Below are 19,465 nucleotides of genomic sequence, written 5' to 3'. Positions count from 1 at the left end.
ACCCGAGCGGCAGCGAGCGGCAGTCGAGCAAAGTCGGGACAAGTCGGGACGGGGACAGGGACAGGGATAGGAATGGTGCGAATGCACTGCAAACTACGCAGACACCTGGTGTGAGGCGAGGCGAGGCGAGGAAGCCCACATCGCTACCAGTGGCGCCCTCCAGCACGACACTGCCACACCCCCACAGGCCCTCCGCTGAACACCAGGGACAAGATGCGTCCTCCGCTAGTGTCGAAGGCTGCACGCGCCCAGCGAATGACAGGGGGTGCAACGAGCAGCAGTGCGTCTCACACACGCGGCGGTGCGCCCGCCAATTCGGCCGTCGCTCTGCTGGGACGCCGGGCGCGCCTCCCCGCGCCGTCCTCGAGGAACTGGCGGTTGCGGAAGGAAGCGCTATCGTCAAATGCGGCCGAAAACTAACATTTTGTGTGTTGGGAGAAAAGCCGAACGCGAATTCTGCCGTGCTCCTACATTAGATGAGCGCCAACGGCCATAGCATGATGAATACACCGGTTCTCGTCCGATCACCGAAGTTAAGCATCATCGGGCCCGGCTAGTACTTGGATGGGTGACCGCCTGGGAAACCCGGGTGCTGTTGGCTCCCTTCCTTTTTTTTTTTTTTGTTATGTCGCCAGCCCAATTTTCAAACTAACTTTCTGTTGTGACAAAGATGCTCCTTAAGCCTTTTAAACTACTGTAATGGTACGAAAATGCAGTAATTAACTCAGTTTGAGGGAGAATGTGCTAACCAAGTTTGCCAAGAAGACTTTGAAAACGACAAAACAGTACGAATCGGCAGGTGATTTCTGAAATACGTCACCGCCTATTGTTGTGTAGGAGTGTAGAGTTCCAAATTTGATTTGTAACCACGAATTTATTCCTTAGTCGTCTCGTCTCGTCTCGTCTCGTCTCGTCTCGTCCCGCAGACGTTTGTCGTGCTTGCGCTGTCATATGGACCACGACCCGAGCGGCAGCGAGCGGCAGTCGAGCAAAGTCGGGACAAGTCGGGACGGGGACAGGGACAGGGATAGGAATGGTGCGAATGCACTGCAAACTACGCAGACACCTGGTGTGAGGCGAGGCGAGGCGAGGCGAGGAAGCCCACATCGCTACCAGTGGCGCCCTCCAGCACGACACTGCCACACCCCGCACAGGCCCACCGCTGAACACCAGGGACAAGATGCGTCCTCCGCTAGTGTCGAAGGCTGCACGCGCCCAGCGAATGACAGGGGGTGCAACGAGCAGCAGTGCGTCTCACACACGCGGCGGTGCGCCCGCCAATTCGGCCGTCGCTCTGCTGGGACGCCGGGCGCGCCTCCCCGCGCCGTCCTCGAGGAACTGGCGGTTGCGGAAGGAAGCGCTATCGTCAAATGCGGCCGAAAACTAACATTTTGTGTGTTGGGAGAAAAGCCGAACGCGAATTCTGCCGTGCTCCTACATTAGATGAGCGCCAACGGCCATACCATGATGAATACACCGGTTCTCGTCCGATCACCGAAGTTAAGCATCATCGGGCCCGGCTAGTACTTGGATGGGTGACCGCCTGGGAAACCCGGGTGCTGTTGGCTCCCTTCCTTTTTTTTTTTTGTTATGTCGCCAGCCCAATTTTCAAACTAACTTTCTGTTGTGACAAAGATGCTTCCTTAAGCCTTTTAAACTACTGTAATGGTACGAAAATGCAGTAATTAACTCAGTTTGAGGGAGAATGTGCTAACCAAGTTTGCCAAGAAGACTTTGAAAACGACAAAACAGTACGAATCGGCAGGTGATTTCTGAAATACGTCACCGCCTATTGTTGTGTAGGAGTGTAGAGTTCCAAACTTGATTTGTAACCACGAATTTATTCCTTAGTCGTCTCGTCTCGTCTCGTCTCGTCTCGTCTCGTCCCGCAGAAGTTTGTCGTGCTTGCGCTGTCATATGGACCACGACCCGAGCGGCAGCGAGCGGCAGTCGAGCAAAGTCGGGACAAGTCGGGACGGGGACAGGGACAGGGATAGGAATGGTGCGAATGCACTGCAAACTACGCAGACACCTGGTGTGAGGCGAGGCGAGGCGAGGCGAGGAAGCCCACATCGCTACCAGTGGCGCCCTCCAGCACGACACTGCCACACCCCGCACAGGCCCTCCGCTGAACACCAGGGACAAGATGCGTCCTCCGATAGTGTCGAAGGCTGCACGCGCCCAGCGAATGACAGGGGGTGCAACGAGCAGCAGTGCGTCTCACACACGCGGCGGTGCGCCCGCCAATTCGGCCGTCGCTCTGCTGGGACGCCGGGCGCGCCTCCCCGCGCCGTCCTCGAGGAACTGGCGGTTGCGGAAGGAAGCGCTATCGTCAAATGCGGCCGAAAACTAACATTTTGTGTGTTGGGAGAAAAGCCGAACGCGAATTCTGCCGTGCTCCTACATTAGATGAGCGCCAACGGCCATACCATGATGAATACACCGGTTCTCGTCCGATCACCGAAGTTAAGCATCATCGGGCCTGGCTAGTACTTGGATGGGTGACCGCCTGGGAAACCCGGGTGCTGTTGGCTCCCTTCCTTTTTTTTTTTTTGTTATGTCGCCAGCCCAATTTTCAAACTAACTTTCTGTTGTGACAAAGATGCTTCCTTAAGCCTTTTAAACTACTGTAATGGTACGAAAATGCAGTAATTAACTCAGTTTGAGGGAGAATGTGCTAACCAAGTTTGCCAAGAAGACTTTGAAAACGACAAAACAGTACGAATCGGCAGGTGATTTCTGAAATACGTCACCGCCTATTGTTGTGTAGGAGTGTAGAGTTCCAAATTTGATTTGTAACCACGAATTTATTCCTTAGTCGTCTCGTCTCGTCTCGTCTCGTCTCGTCTCGTCCCGCAGACGTTTGTCGTGCTTGCGCTGTCATATGGACCACGACCCGAGCGGCAGCGAGCGGCAGTCGAGCAAAGTCGGGACAAGTCGGGACGGGGACAGGGACAGGGATAGGAATGGTGCGAATGCACTGCAAACTACGCAGACACCTGGTGTGAGGCGAGGCGAGGCGAGGCGAGGAAGCCCACATCGCTACCAGTGGCGCCCTCCAGCACGACACTGCCACACCCCGCACAGGCCCTCCGCTGAACACCAGGGACAAGATGCGTCCTCCGCTAGTGTCGAAGGCTGCACGCGCCCAGCGAATGACAGGGGGTGCAACGAGCAGCAGTGCGTCTCACACACGCGGCGGTGCGCCCGCCAATTCGGCCGTCGCTCTGCTGGGACGCCGGGCGCGCCTCCCCGCGCCGTCCTCGAGGAACTGGCGGTTGCGGAAGGAAGCGCTTTCGTCAAATGCGGCCGAAAACTAACATTTTGTGTGTTGGGAGAAAAGCCGAACGCGAATTCTGCCGTGCTGCTACATTAGATGAGCGCCAACGGCCATACCATGATGAATACACCGGTTCTCGTCCGATCACCGAAGTTAAGCATCATCGGGCCCGGCTAGTACTTGGATGGGTGACCGCCTGGGAAACCCGGGTGCTGTTGGCTCCCTTCCTTTTTTTTTTTTTGTTATGTCGCCAGCCCAATTTTCAAACTAACTTTCTGTTGTGACAAAGATGCTTCCTTAAGCCTTTTCAACTACTGTAATGGTACGAAAATGCAGTAATTAACTCAGTTTGAGGGAGAATGTGCTAACCAAGTTTGCCAAGAAGACTTTGAAAACGACAAAACAGTACGAATCGGCAGGTGATTTCTGAAATACGTCACCGCCTATTGTTGTGTAGGAGTGTAGAGTTCCAAATTTGATTTGTAACCACGAATTTATTCCTTAGTCGTCTCGTCTCGTCTCGTCTCGTCTCGTCTCGTCCCGCAGACGTTTGTCGTGCTTGCGCTGTCATATGGACCACGACCCGAGCGGCAGCGAGTGGCAGTCGAGCAAAGTCGGGACAAGTCGGGACGGGGACAGGGACAGGGATAGGAATGGTGCGAATGCACTGCAAACTACGCAGACACCTGGTGTGAGGCGTGGCGAGGCGAGGCGAGGAAGCCCACATCGCTACCAGTGGCGCCCTCCAGCACGACACTGCCACACCCCGCACAGGCCCTCCGCTGAACACCAGGGACAAGATGCGTCCTCCGCTAGTGTCGAAGGCTGCACGCGCCCAGCGAATGACAGGGGGTGCAACGAGCAGCAGTGCGTCTCACACACGCGGCGGTGCGCCCGCCAATTCGGCCGTCGCTCTGCTGGGACGCCGGGCGCGCCTCCCCGCGCCGTCCTCGAGGAACTGGCGGTTGCGGAAGGAAGCGCTTTCGTCAAATGCGGCCGAAAACTAACATTTTGTGTGTTGGGAGAAAAGCCGAACGCGAATTCTGCCGTGCTCCTACATTAGATGAGCGCCAACGGCCATACCATGATGAATACACCGGTTCTCGTCCGATCACCGAAGTTAAGCATCATCGGGCCCGGCTAGTACTTGGATGGGTGACCGCCTGGGAAACCCGGGTGCTGTTGGCTCCCTTCCTTTTTTTTTTTTGTTATGTCGCCAGCCCAATTTTCAAACTAACTTTCTGTTGTGACAAAGATGCTTCCTTAAGCCTTTTAAAAAAAAAAACAAAAAAAAAAGAAAAAAAAAAAAAAAAAAAGTTCTCGTCCGATCACCGAAGTTAAGCATCATCGGGCCCGGCTAGTACTTGGATGGGTGACCGCCTGGGAAACCCGGGTGCTGTTGGCTCCCTTCCTGTTTTTTTTTTTTTGTAATGTCGCCAGCCCAATTTTCAAACTACCTTTCTGTTGTGACAAAGATGCTTCCTTAAGCCTTTTAAACTACTGTAATGGTACGAAAATGCAGTAATTAACTCAGTTTGAGGGAGAATGTGCTAACCAAGTTTGCCAAGAAGACTTTGAAAACGACAAAACAGTACGAATCGGCAGGTGATTTCTGAAATACGTCACCGCCTATTGTTGTGTAGGAATGTAGAGTTCCAAATTTGATTTGTAACCACGAATTTATTCCTTAGTCGTCTCGTATCGTCTCGTCTCGTCCCGCAGACGTTTGTCGTGCTTGCGCTGTCATATGGACCACGACCCGAGCGGCAGCGAGCGGCAGTCGAGCAAAGTCGGGACAAGTCGGGACGGGGACAGGGACAGGGATAGGAATGGTGCGAATGCACTGCAAACTACGCAGACACCTGGTGTGAGGCGAGGCGGAGCGAGGCGAGGAAGCCCACATCGCTACCAGTGGCGCCCTCCAGCACGACACTGCCACACCCCGCACAGGCCCTCCGCTGAACACCAGGGACAAGATGCGTCCTCCGCTAGTGTCGAAGGCTGCACGCGCCCAGCGAATGACAGGGGGTGCAACGAGCAGCAGTGCGTCTCACACACGCGGCGGTGCGCCCGCCAATTCGGCCGTCGCTCTGCTGGGACGCCGGGCGCGCCTCCCCGCGCCGTCCTCGAGGAACTGGCGGTTGCGGAAGGAAGCGCTTTCGTCAAATGCGGCCGAAAACTAACATTTTGTGTGTTGGGAGAAAAGCCGAACGCGAATTCTGCCGTGCTCCTACATTAGATGAGCGCCAACGGCCATACCATGATGAATACACCGGTTCTCGTCCGATCACCGAAGTTAAGCATCATCGGGCCCGGCTAGTACTTGGATGGGTGACCGCCTGGGAAACCCGGGTGCTGTTGGCTCCCTTCCTTTTTTTTTTTTGTTATGTCGCCAGCCCAATTTTCAAACTAACTTTCTGTTGTGACAAAGATGCTTCCTTAAGCCTTTTAAACTACTGTAATGGTACGAAAATGCAGTAATTAACTCAGTTTGAGGGAGAATGTGCTAACCAAGTTTGCCAAGAAGACTTTGAAAACGACAAAACAGTACGAATCGGCAGGTGATTTCTGAAATACGTTACCGCCTATTGTTGTGTAGGAGTGTAGAGTTCCAAATTTGATTTGTAACCACGAATTTATTCCTTAGTCGTCTCGTCTCGTCTCGTCTCGTCTCGTCTCGTCCCGCAGACGTTTGTCGTGCTTGCGCTGTCATATGGACCACGACCCGAGCGGCAGCGAGCGGCAGTCGAGCAAAGTCGGGACAAGTCGGGACGGGGACAGGGACAGGGATAGGATTGGTGCGAATGCACTGCAAACTACGCAGACACCTGGTGTGAGGCGAGGCGAGGCGAGGCGAGGAAGCCCACATCGCTACCAGTGGCGCCCTCCAGCACGACACTGCCACACCCCGCACAGGCCCTCCGCTGAACACCAGGGACAAGATGCGTCCTCCGCTAGTGTCGAAGGCTGCACGCGCCCAGCGAATGACAGGGGGTGCAACGAGCAGCAGTGCGTCTCACACACGCGGCGGTGCGCCCGCCAATTCGGCCGTCGCTCTGCTGGGACGCCGGGCGCGCCTCCCCGCGCCGTCCTCGAGGAACTGGCGGTTGCGGAAGGAAGCGCTATCGTCAAATGCGGCCGAAAACTAACATTTTGTGTGTTGGGAGAAAAGCCGAACGCGAATTCTGCCGTGCTCCTACATTAGATGAGCGCCAACGGCCATACCATGATGAATACACCGGTTCTCGTCCGATCACCGAAGTTAAGCATCATCGGGCCTGGCTAGTACTTGGATGGGTGACCGCCTGGGAAACCCGGGTGCTGTTGGCTCCCTTCCTTTTTTTTTTTTGTTATGTCGCCAGCCCAATTTTCAAACTAACTTTCTGTTGTGACAAAGATGCTTCCTTAAGCCTTTTAAACTACTGTAATGGTACGAAAATGCAGTAATTAACTCAGTTTGAGGGAGAATGTGCTAACCAAGTTTGCCAAGAAGACTTTGAAAACGACAAAACAGTACGAATCGGCAGGTGATTTCTGAAATACGTCACCGCCTATTGTTGTGTAGGAGTGTAGAGTTCCAAATTTGATTTGTAACCACGAATTTATTCCTTAGTCCTCTCGTCTCGTCCCGTCTCGTCTCGTCTCGTCCCGCAGACGTTTGTCGTGCTTGCGCTGTCATATGGACCACGACCCGAGCGGCAGCGAGCGGCAGTCGAGCAAAGTCGGGACAAGTCGGGACGGGGACAGGGACAGGGATAGGAATGGTGCGAATGCACTGCAAACTACGCAGACACCTGGTGTGAGGCGAGGCGAGGCGAGGCGAGGAAGCCCACATCGCTACCAGTGGCGCCCTCCAGCACGACACTGCCACACCCCGCACAGGCCCTCCGCTGAACACCAGGGACAAGATGCGTCCTCCGCTAGTGTCGAAGGCTGCACGCGCCCAGCGAATGACAGGGGGTGCAACGAGCAGCAGTGCGTCTCACACACGCGGCGGTGCGCCCGCCAATTCGGCCGTCGCTCTGCTGGGACGCCGGGCGCGCCTCCCCGCGCCGTCCTCGAGGAACTGGCGGTTGCGGAAGGAAGCGCTTTCGTCAAATGCGGCCGAAAACTAACATTTTGTGTGTTGGGAGAAAAGCCGAACGCGAATTCTGCCGTGCTGCTACATTAGATGAGCGCCAACGGCCATACCATGATGAATACACCGGTTCTCGTCCGATCACCGAAGTTAAGCATCATCGGGCCCGGCTAGTACTTGTCTGGCTGCCCGCCAGGCAACACCTCGGTGCTCTGCGCTCCGCCGGCCCGTGGTGTTTACGTTCTGCGCGCCGCAGCGTGTGGTGTTCGCGAGGCGACTTGCTTGCTTTGCTTCTTTAACGGTACGTACTGACCATGATGGACAGTGAAGATAGGAACAATAATATTCAGTGCGAATTTAGCCGATCGGTACCTCGTCCGACCGCTTTCGAAATTCATCATTGGATCCTGAACGATTTGAAAATCCCGGCTAGTGACATTTTCGGACTTCAATTGGACACCTTTTTAAATTCAGTGTTTTTGAAGTTAAGTAGTTCGGAACTATGTGATACAGTTGTTAACGTAAATGATGGTGTGCGGCAGTTTAAGCACGATAATCAAACCGTGAGTGACGTTAAAGTGACGAACGCTGGTTTTGGCATACGAACTGTCAGGGTGTTTAATCTGCCTTTCGAAGTAAAAAACGATACCATTTCGCGATGTCTCGGCCCTTACGGCACCGTGCTTTCCGTTGTTAAAGAAAAATGGTCTGCCGCGTACCCCATACAATGTGAAAATGGAGTGCGAAGTGTACGAATGATTGTGCGAAAGCATGTGCCATCATTTGTTTACATGTCTGGGCACCGTGCATTTGTTACGTACAGTGGGCAGCCGCAAACGTGTTCTTTCTGTAATCGACCGGATCACTTTCGCCAAAATTGTCCACGGCGTAAGGGTCCTTTACAACTGCCTCTGGGTGAACATGGTAGCGAACCTATGAATTGGGTGGCGGTCGCCTTAGGCGCCCCCCCGCCGGCGGCTCGCCGTGTCGATATTCCGGCAGATATGGACGCGTCCCCTGCCACTGTTCCGGAGACCATGCAGATTGATAGTGGTTCCGTAATGTTAAACGCGGTAGCCTTAACAGAGACAGACGCGCGTGCCACAACACCCGTCACAGGACCCGAACCCGCCCCGGCCGTTGCCGCCCTAGCGGCCGTAGAACCATTACCAGAACTGGTCTCTGAAACGACACCCACCCCCACGGTCAGTCACAGTGTGGTGGCGGTAGATCAATCTGTGTCTTTAGAGAACGTGGACCGTGCAGTTTTTGTCCCGCCCGCTCAGGTGACGGAAGTGTCGCATGTCGTCACGGCAAGCCGTGCACACGTGGACACTGCCCCCCCTCTCGACAGACAAGACTCGTCTTCTTCTGTCGGTGCGTCGGTTCGGTCGCGTAGTGACCCCGACAACGATAGGCGCGACAGAAGTAGAAGTTCCTCGACCGATTCTAGACGGTCGTCCACGAGACGGGAGCGTAGTCCGTCACCTGTTAGGAGGCCGCTCTCTCAAGGGAAGCCAAAACGGCAGCGGCGTAAGGGGGGGCAGCGCGGAAGCGCGGAGGTTCGGCCCGGCGCGGCCGCTCACGTGACCCGATCAGCTGTAGGCGCGAGAGCGGACGGCAGCGGTGCTGGCGGCGGCCAGGCTGCGGGCTCGGAAGCGCACAGGGCCGAAGTGGTCCGGCATCTGCAATCGGTCATCCACCAATCGGACGCGCTCCCTCCCAGTGAATCGGTTCCACAACCTGCCGTGAAAGATACGCCTCCGGTTACGAGCGTGCGCCCTGTTACACAGGACGCTGTAGTAGCGCAATCTCGTAGCGACTTGTCCACGATGTCTGTCGCGGGGGCGTCCCCACCTGTTACCCGACCGGGGGCGTGGGGTGATGAGCCGCCTGATGATTAATTTCCAATTACTTCAAGTGTGGCATTCCGTCTTTTAAGCAGGTCGACGATAACCCATGCTGAGTCGTATTTGTATTTTAACGTTTTATCTTGTGAGTGTTTTCACTGTTTTATCTGTGTTTTCTTTGTTTTCTTCTTTTATGGTTGCTGGTAATCAGTTCACGGTCCTCACGGCCAACGTTAATAAAATGCGTAGCCATCACAAAGCGATCGCGCTGCATAATTTTTTAACTGACAGTGGTTGTCAGGTAGCTTTTTTACAAGAGGTGACCGCTGAAGCATTATCTTTTATCCGTGATTTTAACGAGTTCACTGCGTATGATAATATCATCGCGGATGACAGCACAGGCACTGTTATTTTAGTCCGATCGGACATTGAGGTGCAAAATATAGAATGCTTACCAAATGGGCGGGTCATAGTTTGTGAAATTAATGGCTACGCATTTGTTAATGTTTACGCGCACTCTGGCAACAAACCTGCGCGGAATAATTTTTATGCTCATGAACTGTGCCAGGTTTTATATCAAAATAGAGATAATTTTATCCTCGGGGGTGATTTTAATGGTGTAATTGACGATCGCGATCAGGAACCACAGCCAAACCGGTGTGACGAATTGAAGACGTTGGTTACTGGTTTACAGCTGCGAGACACGTGGCGGGTTCTCAACCCCCACCGTACAGAATTTACGTATTTTTATGCTACCGGACATAGTCGTTTAGACAGAATTTACGTCTCGCCACAGCTTGCACATGCCGTTGTCACTGCAGAGGTGCAACCGGTGATTTTTTCTGACCATTGTAGTTACATTTGTCAGTTAAATTTAGGCATGTGCCCACGTTCGTCACTTAAATCTGTGTGGAAATTAAACTGCAGAATTTTAAATGATCCCTCTTTTAAAACGAGTTTTTTAACTATGTGGCACAACCTTGTGCGGTGCCGACCGGTCGGTTCCACCGCTATTTACTGGTGGACCACGGTGGCCAAACCGGCGGTCAGAAAATTTTTAATTGATTTTAGTCGCGAGGCGGCACGGTGGCGCCGGGCTACGGCTGACTTCTACCGCCAGTGTTTGCGTGAGCTCGCGCAGCGCGTTACTGCGCAGCCGGAACTGTTGCCCACCCTGCGCGAATTTAAAGCAAAGTTGCTGCGGGATTTGCGGCAGAAATGTGAGGGGACGGTGCGGCGGAGCCAGCCTGTGGGCGCCGTGCCCGGCGAGACGGTCTCTGCGTACCACCTCCGTAGGGAGAGGTACCGCCGCGCAAAGTTACGGCTCAACACGTGGACGCTCGCCGCCGGGATCGGAACCACGGACCACCAAGCGATTCAGGCGGAATTGTATCAGTATTTTACTTCACTTTTTACCGACACTGCTGTCGATGCCGCCGCAATCAATGATCTTTTAAGTCACGTGCCGCATCTTTTAACGCGACGAGATAGACTCAATCTTAATGCAGTTTATACCGCGGATGATATAGAGGATGCCGTTAAAGGCAGTCAGACCGGGAAATCCCCCGGGAAAGACGGCATCCCAGCGGAGTTTTATCTAACATTTTTAGACTCTTTTAGTGAACTTTTAACGGAAATAGCTAATGACATCCGAAACGGCGCGGCAATCCCGGAGGACTTTGAAGAAGGACGTATCGTTCTCATTCCAAAATCGACTGCGACGCCGAGTTTAGAAAATGTGCGCCCTATTACACTTCTCAATTCGGATTACAAAATAATGGCCAGGTGCATTGCCAATAGACTTAAGCAAGTTCTGGGAAAAGTTTTAGATGACTCGCAGTCGTGTGCTATTCGGGATCGCAATATTTTTGACGCTGTTTTAGCTTACAGGGATTGCATCGGCCACGCGAGAAGTAGCAGGCTTCGCTATGCCGGAATTTTGTTAGTCGATTTTAAAACAGCGTTCGATCGTGTCAGTCACTTTTACCTTAGCAAATTGATGACTCGCATGGGTTTCGGGACCAAGTTCACCGCCATGATAAGTAATATATTACGTAGTGCCACGTCGCGCGTTATCGTAAATGGTATCGCCAGCGCCAAGATCCACATTAGCCGCTCGGTCCGACAGGGTTGCCCCCTATCTATGGCACTGTTTGCGATCGCCCTGGACCCGCTCCTCCGTACCATTGGCCGCACTTGTAGAGGGATTCGCGTGGGCGACGACCGGCTTGTGTGTCGCGCCTATGCCGATGACTTGGGCGTCTTCATCGAACGGGCAGACGACATCGACCGCCTATATGGCGTCCTGCAGCAATACGAACGGGCGACAGGCGCCGTAGTCAATCCGCGTAAGACGGTTCTCCTCCCGTTGACGGAGCGCATGCGTACTGAATACCGGCACTGGTACTGCGTCAAACGCCAGTCTAAGGTGCTCGGCGTGACACTGTCGGATAACTTACAACAGATGCAAGCTCTCAATTGGCGGTCCACTCTATATAAAGTGCGCGCCGTGGTAAAGGTTCATGCGCCGCGCAACTTGGCACTGGCGGACAAAGTTGCGCTTATTAATACAACCATTCTGGCAAGGGCGTGGTACCTGGCGCAGATCTTGCCGGTACCAAAGCAGATCGCACGGTCCATCAGGCATGCATTTTATTGGTTTTTGTGGAAAGGCGATGTTTTTAAGGTCGCCATGGCCACATGCACCCTGAAACCTTCGGAAGGTGGTCTAGGACTTGTCGATTTTAACGCTAAATGTGAGGCACTATTTTATAAACGGACCAACGTTTTAATTGGCAAAGGTTTAGGCAGCCCCACGGCGGTTCTCTTTCACCAGCACCGGCCACGTTCTGTCACCGCCCCGGTTTACGTCACCAGCATCCCGTTCTCTATCTCCCACGTGCGCCGTTACTACCTTACGCATAGCTACGTCAGTCTCCACGACGTACGCGGCCATGCGGTCGGCGACATTGCGGATGTCATCCGCGGACGACCACCGCCCAATAAGTGGGAGCTCCGTCTGCCGCAATATGATTGGAGCGCCGTGTGGACGAACATCAGTTCACGCGTCATACCAGCTGACGTGAGGGCCACGTGGTACAGGGTGGTCAACCGCACTGTTGCCACCAACTGCAAGCTCCACTCAATAAACCTCATCCGATCCAGCCAGTGCGAGGCATGCGGAGTCCCGGACGACATCGAGCATCGCTTCGACTGCTCCAGGTTCCGGGACGTCTGGTACTGTGCGCGGGATATGATTCGTCTCCTAAATAGAGTGACTGTCAGGCAGGTTACTGTGACGGACGCGCTAGTGCCTCAGTGGAAGCCTTACCCGTCCACCAAGCGGAATGCCACCATCTGGTTATATGGACACACTATTCATGCCATATTTAGTCTCAAAATTACCGATGTTGTGACTTTTCTCACCCGTCTATGGACTTTCCACAATGAAGAACGCGCCAGAAGAACCTATTCCGCGACGTTCGCAAACTTTCTGCACGTGGCTTTGTCACATGCATTCCACTCGATCATGACCCCTCCTTAACAGTGACTTATCTCAATGTGTGTATAATTATATAACTATTCCTGTGACTGTGATATAAGGGAACGAACACTGGAAGAGAAATTTTTGGACACGTTTTTTTTTTTTTTTTTTTTTTTTTTTTTTTTTTTTTTTTTTTTTTTTTTTTTTGTATTTGGACTCACCTTGACCATCATAATGATGACGAACTGTGACAGTTTCTTGTTTCTTGTTTCTTGTTTTTACGATCTCCGGAGCTACGTGACTCCCTTACAAGTGTCACGTCGGAAGTTTTGTTTCTGTTAATCCTTTGTGTTCCAATTTTTTGTGTGACTTTGTCGTTTCGCTACCAATCTTGTGTGTGAAAGCAATGCCCTGCCTTTTTGGTTGTTTACTTTCTGCATGGTTTTCGTGTCTTGGTGCTGCGATCGAACACCATCTTTTGATTTTTATGTTGTTCTTTACCGCCTGTAGAAATGTGGCGGTTTGTTTCTTTTCCTACTTCCGTTCAATTTAGGGCATACGTCTCCTTTCCGTTCTTCATTTCATTTTTTTTTTTTTTTTTTTTTTTTTTTTTTTTTTTTTTCTTCACCACAAGTAACGGCGAGAAGCGGATATGTTACTTTACTTTGCTTTCCATACTTTGTTAGAGGGACCTCCCGGGCCTTATTTATTTTTTGACGCAGGTTTGCGAATTGCTCTTTTGTTGCGCACTCATTCTTCTTCGTTTTCTTTCCCCCACATTTGGTCGGTAGAATTCTTACCGCTGATTTATGGAAGAACATTTCCGTTTGGTTTTCTTTACTTACTTCTCATTATTTTCAACGTTGTTGAGTTTTGCGTTCCCCTTCGATGAACGTGCCGTTCCTACGTCATCAGACGAGGACCCTTTCTCGCTCCATCCGGCGCATACCATCTGCGACCAGCGAGAAGGAGCACCTATTACGCCCCCTCTCCGTTCTTCAACCAGCACTACCAACAGCATCGTTTTATAGCTGAGAAGCTCGCCGAAGAAGGCGTATTGTGGAGAGCGATAAGGCCGGGCTATAAGGGGAGTTGGGAGGCCCGTAAAAAAAAAAAAAAAAAAAAAAAAAAAAAAAAAAAAAAAAAGGTGCTGTTGGCTCCCTTCCTTTTTTTTTTTTTGTTATGTCGCCAGCCCAATTTTCAAACTAACTTTCTGTTGTGACAAAGATGCTTCCTTAAGCCTTTTAAACTACTGTAATGGTACGAAAATGCAGTAATTAACTCAGTTTGAGGGAGAATGTGCTAACCAAGTTTGCCAAGAAGACTTTGAAAACGACAAAACAGTACGAATCGGCAGGTGATTTCTGAAATACGTCACCGCCTATTGTTGTGTAGGAGTGTAGAGTTCCAAATTTGATTTGTAACCACGAATTTATTCCTTAGTCGTCTCGTCTCGTCTCGTCTCGTCTCGTCTCGTCCCGCAGACGTTTGTCGTGCTTGCGCTGTCATATGGACCACGACCCGAGCGGCAGCGAGTGGCAGTCGAGCAAAGTCGGGACAAGTCGGGACGGGGACAGGGACAGGGATAGGAATGGTGCGAATGCACTGCAAACTACGCAGACACCTGGTGTGAGGCGAGGCGAGGCGAGGCGAGGAAGCCCACATCGCTACCAGTGGCGCCCTCCAGCACGACACTGCCACACCCCGCACAGGCCCTCCGCTGAACACCAGGGACAAGATGCGTCCTCCGCTAGTGTCGAAGGCTGCACGCGCCCAGCGAATGACAGGGGGTGCAACGAGCAGCAGTGCGTCTCACACACGCGGCGGTGCGCCCGCCAATTCGGCCGTCGCTCTGCTGGGACGCCGGGCGCGCCTCCCCGCGCCGTCCTCGAGGAACTGGCGGTTGCGGAAGGAAGCGCTTTCGTCAAATGCGGCCGAAAACTAACATTTTGTGTGTTGGGAGAAAAGCCGAACGCGAATTCTGCCGTGCTCCTACATTAGATGAGCGCCAACGGCCATACCATGATGAATACACCGGTTCTCGTCCGATCACCGAAGTTAAGCATCATCGGGCCCGGCTAGTACTTGGATGGGTGACCGCCTGGGAAACCCGGGTGCTGTTGGCTCCCTTCCTTTTTTTTTTTTGTTATGTCGCCAGCCCAATTTTCAAACTAACTTTCTGTTGTGACAAAGATGCTTCCTTAAGCCTTTTAAACTACTGTAATGGTACGAAAATGCAGTAATTAACTCAGTTTGAGGGAGAATGTGCTAACCAAGTTTGCCAAGAAGACTTTGAAAACGACAAAACAGTACGAATCGGCAGGTGATTTCTGAAATACGTCACCGCCTATTGTTGTGTAGGAGTGTAGAGTTCCAAATTTGATTTGTAACCACGAATTTATTCCTTAGTCGTCTCGTCTCGTCTCGTCTCGTCTCGTCTCGTCCCGCAGACGTTTGTCGTGCTTGCGCTGTCATATGGACCACGACCCGAGCGGCAGCGAGCGGCAGTCGAGCAAAGTCGGGACAAGTCGGGACGGGGACAGGGACAGGGATAGGAATGGTGCGAATGCACTGCAAACTACGCAGACACCTGGTGTGAGGCGAGGCGAGGCGAGGCGAGGAAGCCCACATCGCTACCAGTGGCGCCCTCCAGCACGACACTGCCACACCCCGCACAGGCCCTCCGCTGAACACCAGGGACAAGATGCGTCCTCCGCTAGTGTCGAAGGCTGCACGCGCCCAGCGAATGACAGGGGGTGCAACGAGCAGCAGTGCGTCTCACACACGCGGCGGTGCGCCCGCCAATTCGGCCGTCGCTCTGCTGGGACGCCGGGCGCGCCTCCCCGCGCCGTCCTCGAGGAACTGGCGGTTGCGGAAGGAAGCGCTATCGTCAAATGCGGCCGAAAACTAACATTTTGTGTGTTGGGAGAAAAGCCGAACGCCAATTCTGCCGTGCTCCTACATTAGATGAGCGCCAACAACCATACCATGATGAATACACCGGTTCTCGTCCGATCACCGAAGTTAAGCATCATCGGGCCCGGCTAGTACTTGGATGGGTGACCGCCTGGGAAACCCGGGTGCTGTTGGCTCCCTTCCTTTTTTTTTTTTGTTATGTCGCCAGCCCAATTTTCAAACTAACTTTCTGTTGTGACAAAGATGCTTCCTTAAGCCTTTTAAACTACTGTAATGGTACGAAAATGCAGTAATTAACTCAGTTTGAGGGAGAATGTGCTAACCAAGTTTGCCAAGAAGACTTTGAAAACGACAAAACAGTACGAATCGGCAGGTGATTTCTGAAATACGTCACCGCCTATTGTTGTGTAGGAGTGTAGAGTTCCAAATTTGATTTGTAACCACGAATTTATTCCTTAGTCGTCTCATCTCGTCTCGTCTCGTCTCGTCCCGCAGACGTTTGTCGTGCTTGCGCTGTCATATGGACCACGACCCGAGCGGCAGTCGAGCAAAGTCGGGACAAGTCGGGACGGGGACAGGGACAGGGATAGGAATGGTGCGAATGCACTGCAAACTACGCAGACACCTGGTGTGAGGCGAGGCGAGGCGAGGCGAGGAAGCCCACATCGCTACCAGTGGCGCCCTCCAGCACGACACTGCCACACCCCGCACAGGCCCTCCGCTGAACACCAGGGACAAGATGCGTCCTCCGCTAGTGTCGAAGGCTGCACGCGCCCAGCGAATGACAGGGGGTGCAACGAGCAGCAGTGCGTCTCACACACGCGGCGGTGCGCCCGCCAATTCGGCCGTCGCTCTGCTGGGACGCCGGGCGCGCCTCCCCGCGCCGTCCTCGAGGAACTGGCGGTTGCGGAAGGAAGCGCTTTCGTCAAATGCGGCCGAAAACTAACATTTTGTGTGTTGGGAGAAAAGCCGAACGCGAATTCTGCCGTGCTCCTACATTAGATGAGCGCCAACGGCCATAGCATGATGAATACACCGGTTCTCGTCCGATCACCGAAGTTAAGCATCATCGGGCCCGGCTAGTACTTGGATGGGTGACCGCCTGGGAAACCCGGGTGCTGTTGGCTCCCTTCCTTTTTTTTTTTTTTGTTATGTCGCCAGCCCAATTTTCAAACTAACTTTCTGTTGTGACAAAGATGCTTCCTTAAGCCTTTTAAACTACTGTAATGGTACGAAAATGCAGTAATTAACTCAGTTTGAGGGAGAATGTGCTAACCAAGTTTGCCAAGAAGACTTTGAAAACGACAAAACAGTACGAATCGGCAGGTGATTTCTGAAATACGTCACCGCCTATTGTTGTGTAGGAGTGTAGAGTTCCAAATTTGATTTGTAACCACGAATTTATTCCTTAGTCGTCTCGTCTCGTCTCGTCTCGTCTCGTCCCGCAGACGTTTGTCGTGCTTGCGCTGTCATATGGACCACGACCCGAGCGGCAGCGAGCGGCAGTCGAGCAAAGTCGGGACAAGTCGGGACGGGGACAGGGACAGGGATAGGAATGGTGCGAATGCACTGCAAACTACGCAGACACCTGGTGTGAGGCGAGGCGAGGCGAGGAAGCCCACATCGCTACCAGTGGCGCCCTCCAGCACGACACTGCCACACCCCGCACAGGCCCTCCGCTGAACACCAGGGACAAGATGCGTCCTCCGCTAGTGTCGAAGGCTGCACGCGCCCAGCGAATGACAGGGGGTGCAACGAGCAGCAGTGCGTCTCACACACGCGGCGGTGCGCCCGCCAATTCGGCCGTCGCTCTGCTGGGACGCCGGGCGCGCCTCCCCGCGCCGTCCTCGAGGAACTGGCGGTTGCGGAAGGAAGCGCTATCGTCAAATGCGGCCGAAAACTAACATTTTGTGTGTTGGGAGAAAAGCCGAACGCGAATTCTGCCGTGCTCCTACATTAGATGAGCGCCAACGGCCATACCATGATGAATACACCGGTTCTCGTCCGATCACCGAAGTTAAGCATCATCGGGCCCGGCTAGTACTTGGATGGGTGACCGCCTGGGAAACCCGGGTGCTGTTGGCTCCCTTCCTTTTTTTTTTTTGTTATGTCGCCAGCCCAATTTTCAAACTAACTTTCTGTTGTGACAAAGATGCTTCCTTAAGCCTTTTAAACTACTGTAATGGTACGAAAATGCAGTAATTAACTCAGTTTGAGGGAGAATGTGCTAACCAAGTTTGCCAAGAAGACTTTGAAAACGACAAAACAGTACGAATCGGCAGGTGATTTCTGAAATACGTCACCGCCTATTGTTGTGTAGGAGTGTAGAGTTCCAAATTTGATTTGTAACCACGAATTTATTCCTTAGTCGTCTCGTCTCGTCTCGTCTCGTCTCGTCTCGTCCCGCAGACGTTTGTCGTGCTTGCGCTGTCATATGGACCACGACCCGAGCGGCAGCGAGCGGCAGTCGAGCAAAGTCGGGACAAGTCGGGACGGGGACAGGGACAGGGATAGGAATGGTGCGAATGCACTGCAAACTACGCAGACACCTGGTGTGAGGCGAGGCGAGGCGAGGCGAGGAAGCCCACATCGCTACCAGTGGCACCCTCCAGCACGACACTGCCACACCCCGCACAGGCCCTCCGCTGAACACCAGGGACAAGATGCGTCCTCCGCTAGTGTCGAAGGCTGCACGCGCCCAGCGAATGACAGGGGGTGCAACGAGCAGCAGTGCGTCTCACACACGCGGCGGTGCGCCCGCCAATTCGGCCGTCGCTCTGCTGGGACGCCGGGCGCGCCTCCCCGCGCCGTCCTCAAGGAACTGGCGGTTGCGGAAGGAAGCGCTATCGTCAAATGCGGCCGAAAACTAACATTTTGTGTGTTGGGGAAAAGCCGAACGCGAATTCTGCCGTGCTCCTACATTAGATGAGCGCCAACGGCCATACCATGATGAATACACCGGTTCTCGTCCGATCACCGAAGTTAAGCATCATCGGGCCCGGCTAGTACTTGGATGGGTGACCGCCTGGCAACACCTCGGTGCCGAGCGAGCAGTGTTTTCCTTGTGCGACTTGGCCGGCGGCGCCTCGCGTGTCGTCTGCTTACTTTGCCACGTGGCTTTCTTTCTACTGAACTGTAAGTAATGGATATTCTTTACGATGATAGTGAAGAGCGACAGAACAATGTTCAGTGTGAATTCGAACGTTCCGTCGAGAAACCCTCGGCTTTTGAGATTCATCGTTGGTTAATTGAGGATTTGTTGTTGTCTACTAATGACGTACTCGGTATTCAGTTCGATACGTTCTTAAATTCTGTGTTCTTAAAACTCAAATCTTCCGATCTGTGTGATGCTGTAGTTTCTGTTAATGACGGTGTTCGCAAATTTCGACACCTTAACGGAAATATTAGTAATGTCACTGTGTCTCACGCTGGTTTTGGTCTTCGACATATACGGATATTTAACCTTCCGTTTGAAATACGTAATGACACTATTTCTCGTCACTTGCGGCCATATGGCACTGTTTTATCTGTCGTGAAGGAGAAATGGTCGTCTGCGTATATATTTCAAGTCGAGAACGGTGTGCGCAGTGTTAAGATGGTGGTTAGGCAGCATATTCCGTCTTTTATTTTGGTCAACGGTCACCGTGCGTTTGTCACGTACAGTGGCCAGCCACAAACTTGCTCCTTTTGTAATGGTGTCGGACATTATAGGCAGGATTGTCCGAAGCGAAAACGGCCTGTTCAGCTACCACTTGAGGCCGATTTGCAAGGAGTTAGTTTTGCTTCCGTCGCCGCAACGGTCTTGGGTTCCGCCCCCCCCGCGTCCGCGCGGCGTGCGGCAGATGTTAATCTTGCTG

The 19,465-nt window shown here is 53.0% G+C and overlaps 11 non-coding genes and 2 pseudogenes across 11 annotated transcripts; all 13 read left to right on the top strand.

Moving 5' to 3' along the window:
- Positions 1-482: 482 nt before the first annotated feature.
- LOC126154833 (5S ribosomal RNA) lies at positions 483-601 on the top strand. The gene has a single exon (XR_007532366.1). It is a non-coding gene; the product is annotated as a 5S ribosomal RNA (ribosomal RNA).
- An 848-nt stretch (positions 602-1,449) lies between these two features.
- On the top strand, positions 1,450-1,568 carry LOC126155553 (5S ribosomal RNA). The gene has a single exon (XR_007533007.1). It is a non-coding gene; the product is annotated as a 5S ribosomal RNA (ribosomal RNA).
- An 847-nt stretch (positions 1,569-2,415) lies between these two features.
- Positions 2,416-2,534, top strand: LOC126155466 (5S ribosomal RNA). The gene has a single exon (XR_007532926.1). It is a non-coding gene; the product is annotated as a 5S ribosomal RNA (ribosomal RNA).
- Positions 2,535-3,382: 848 nt separating this feature from the next.
- LOC126155552 (5S ribosomal RNA) lies at positions 3,383-3,501 on the top strand. Its single transcript, XR_007533006.1, has one exon. It is a non-coding gene; the product is annotated as a 5S ribosomal RNA (ribosomal RNA).
- An 848-nt stretch (positions 3,502-4,349) lies between these two features.
- On the top strand, positions 4,350-4,468 carry LOC126155551 (5S ribosomal RNA). The gene has a single exon (XR_007533005.1). It is a non-coding gene; the product is annotated as a 5S ribosomal RNA (ribosomal RNA).
- A 1,057-nt stretch (positions 4,469-5,525) lies between these two features.
- Positions 5,526-5,644, top strand: LOC126155549 (5S ribosomal RNA). The gene has a single exon (XR_007533003.1). It is a non-coding gene; the product is annotated as a 5S ribosomal RNA (ribosomal RNA).
- Positions 5,645-6,491: 847 nt separating this feature from the next.
- LOC126155454 (5S ribosomal RNA) lies at positions 6,492-6,610 on the top strand. The gene has a single exon (XR_007532915.1). It is a non-coding gene; the product is annotated as a 5S ribosomal RNA (ribosomal RNA).
- An 847-nt stretch (positions 6,611-7,457) lies between these two features.
- LOC126155423 (5S ribosomal RNA) lies at positions 7,458-7,577 on the top strand (annotated as a pseudogene).
- Positions 7,578-14,699: 7,122 nt separating this feature from the next.
- LOC126155548 (5S ribosomal RNA) lies at positions 14,700-14,818 on the top strand. Its single transcript, XR_007533002.1, has one exon. It is a non-coding gene; the product is annotated as a 5S ribosomal RNA (ribosomal RNA).
- An 847-nt stretch (positions 14,819-15,665) lies between these two features.
- On the top strand, positions 15,666-15,784 carry LOC126154755 (5S ribosomal RNA). Its single transcript, XR_007532293.1, has one exon. It is a non-coding gene; the product is annotated as a 5S ribosomal RNA (ribosomal RNA).
- An 832-nt stretch (positions 15,785-16,616) lies between these two features.
- Positions 16,617-16,735, top strand: LOC126154832 (5S ribosomal RNA). Its single transcript, XR_007532365.1, has one exon. It is a non-coding gene; the product is annotated as a 5S ribosomal RNA (ribosomal RNA).
- Positions 16,736-17,574: 839 nt separating this feature from the next.
- LOC126155547 (5S ribosomal RNA) lies at positions 17,575-17,693 on the top strand. The gene has a single exon (XR_007533001.1). It is a non-coding gene; the product is annotated as a 5S ribosomal RNA (ribosomal RNA).
- Positions 17,694-18,539: 846 nt separating this feature from the next.
- LOC126155408 (5S ribosomal RNA) lies at positions 18,540-18,657 on the top strand (annotated as a pseudogene).
- The last annotated feature ends 808 nt before the right edge of the window (positions 18,658-19,465 follow it).

The sequence above is a fragment of the Schistocerca cancellata genome, unplaced genomic scaffold, assembly GCF_023864275.1.
Source record: "Schistocerca cancellata isolate TAMUIC-IGC-003103 unplaced genomic scaffold, iqSchCanc2.1 HiC_scaffold_1100, whole genome shotgun sequence".
Taxonomy (NCBI): Eukaryota; Metazoa; Arthropoda; class Insecta; order Orthoptera; family Acrididae; genus Schistocerca; species Schistocerca cancellata.
This window is presented reverse-complemented; position numbering and strand designations above follow the sequence as displayed.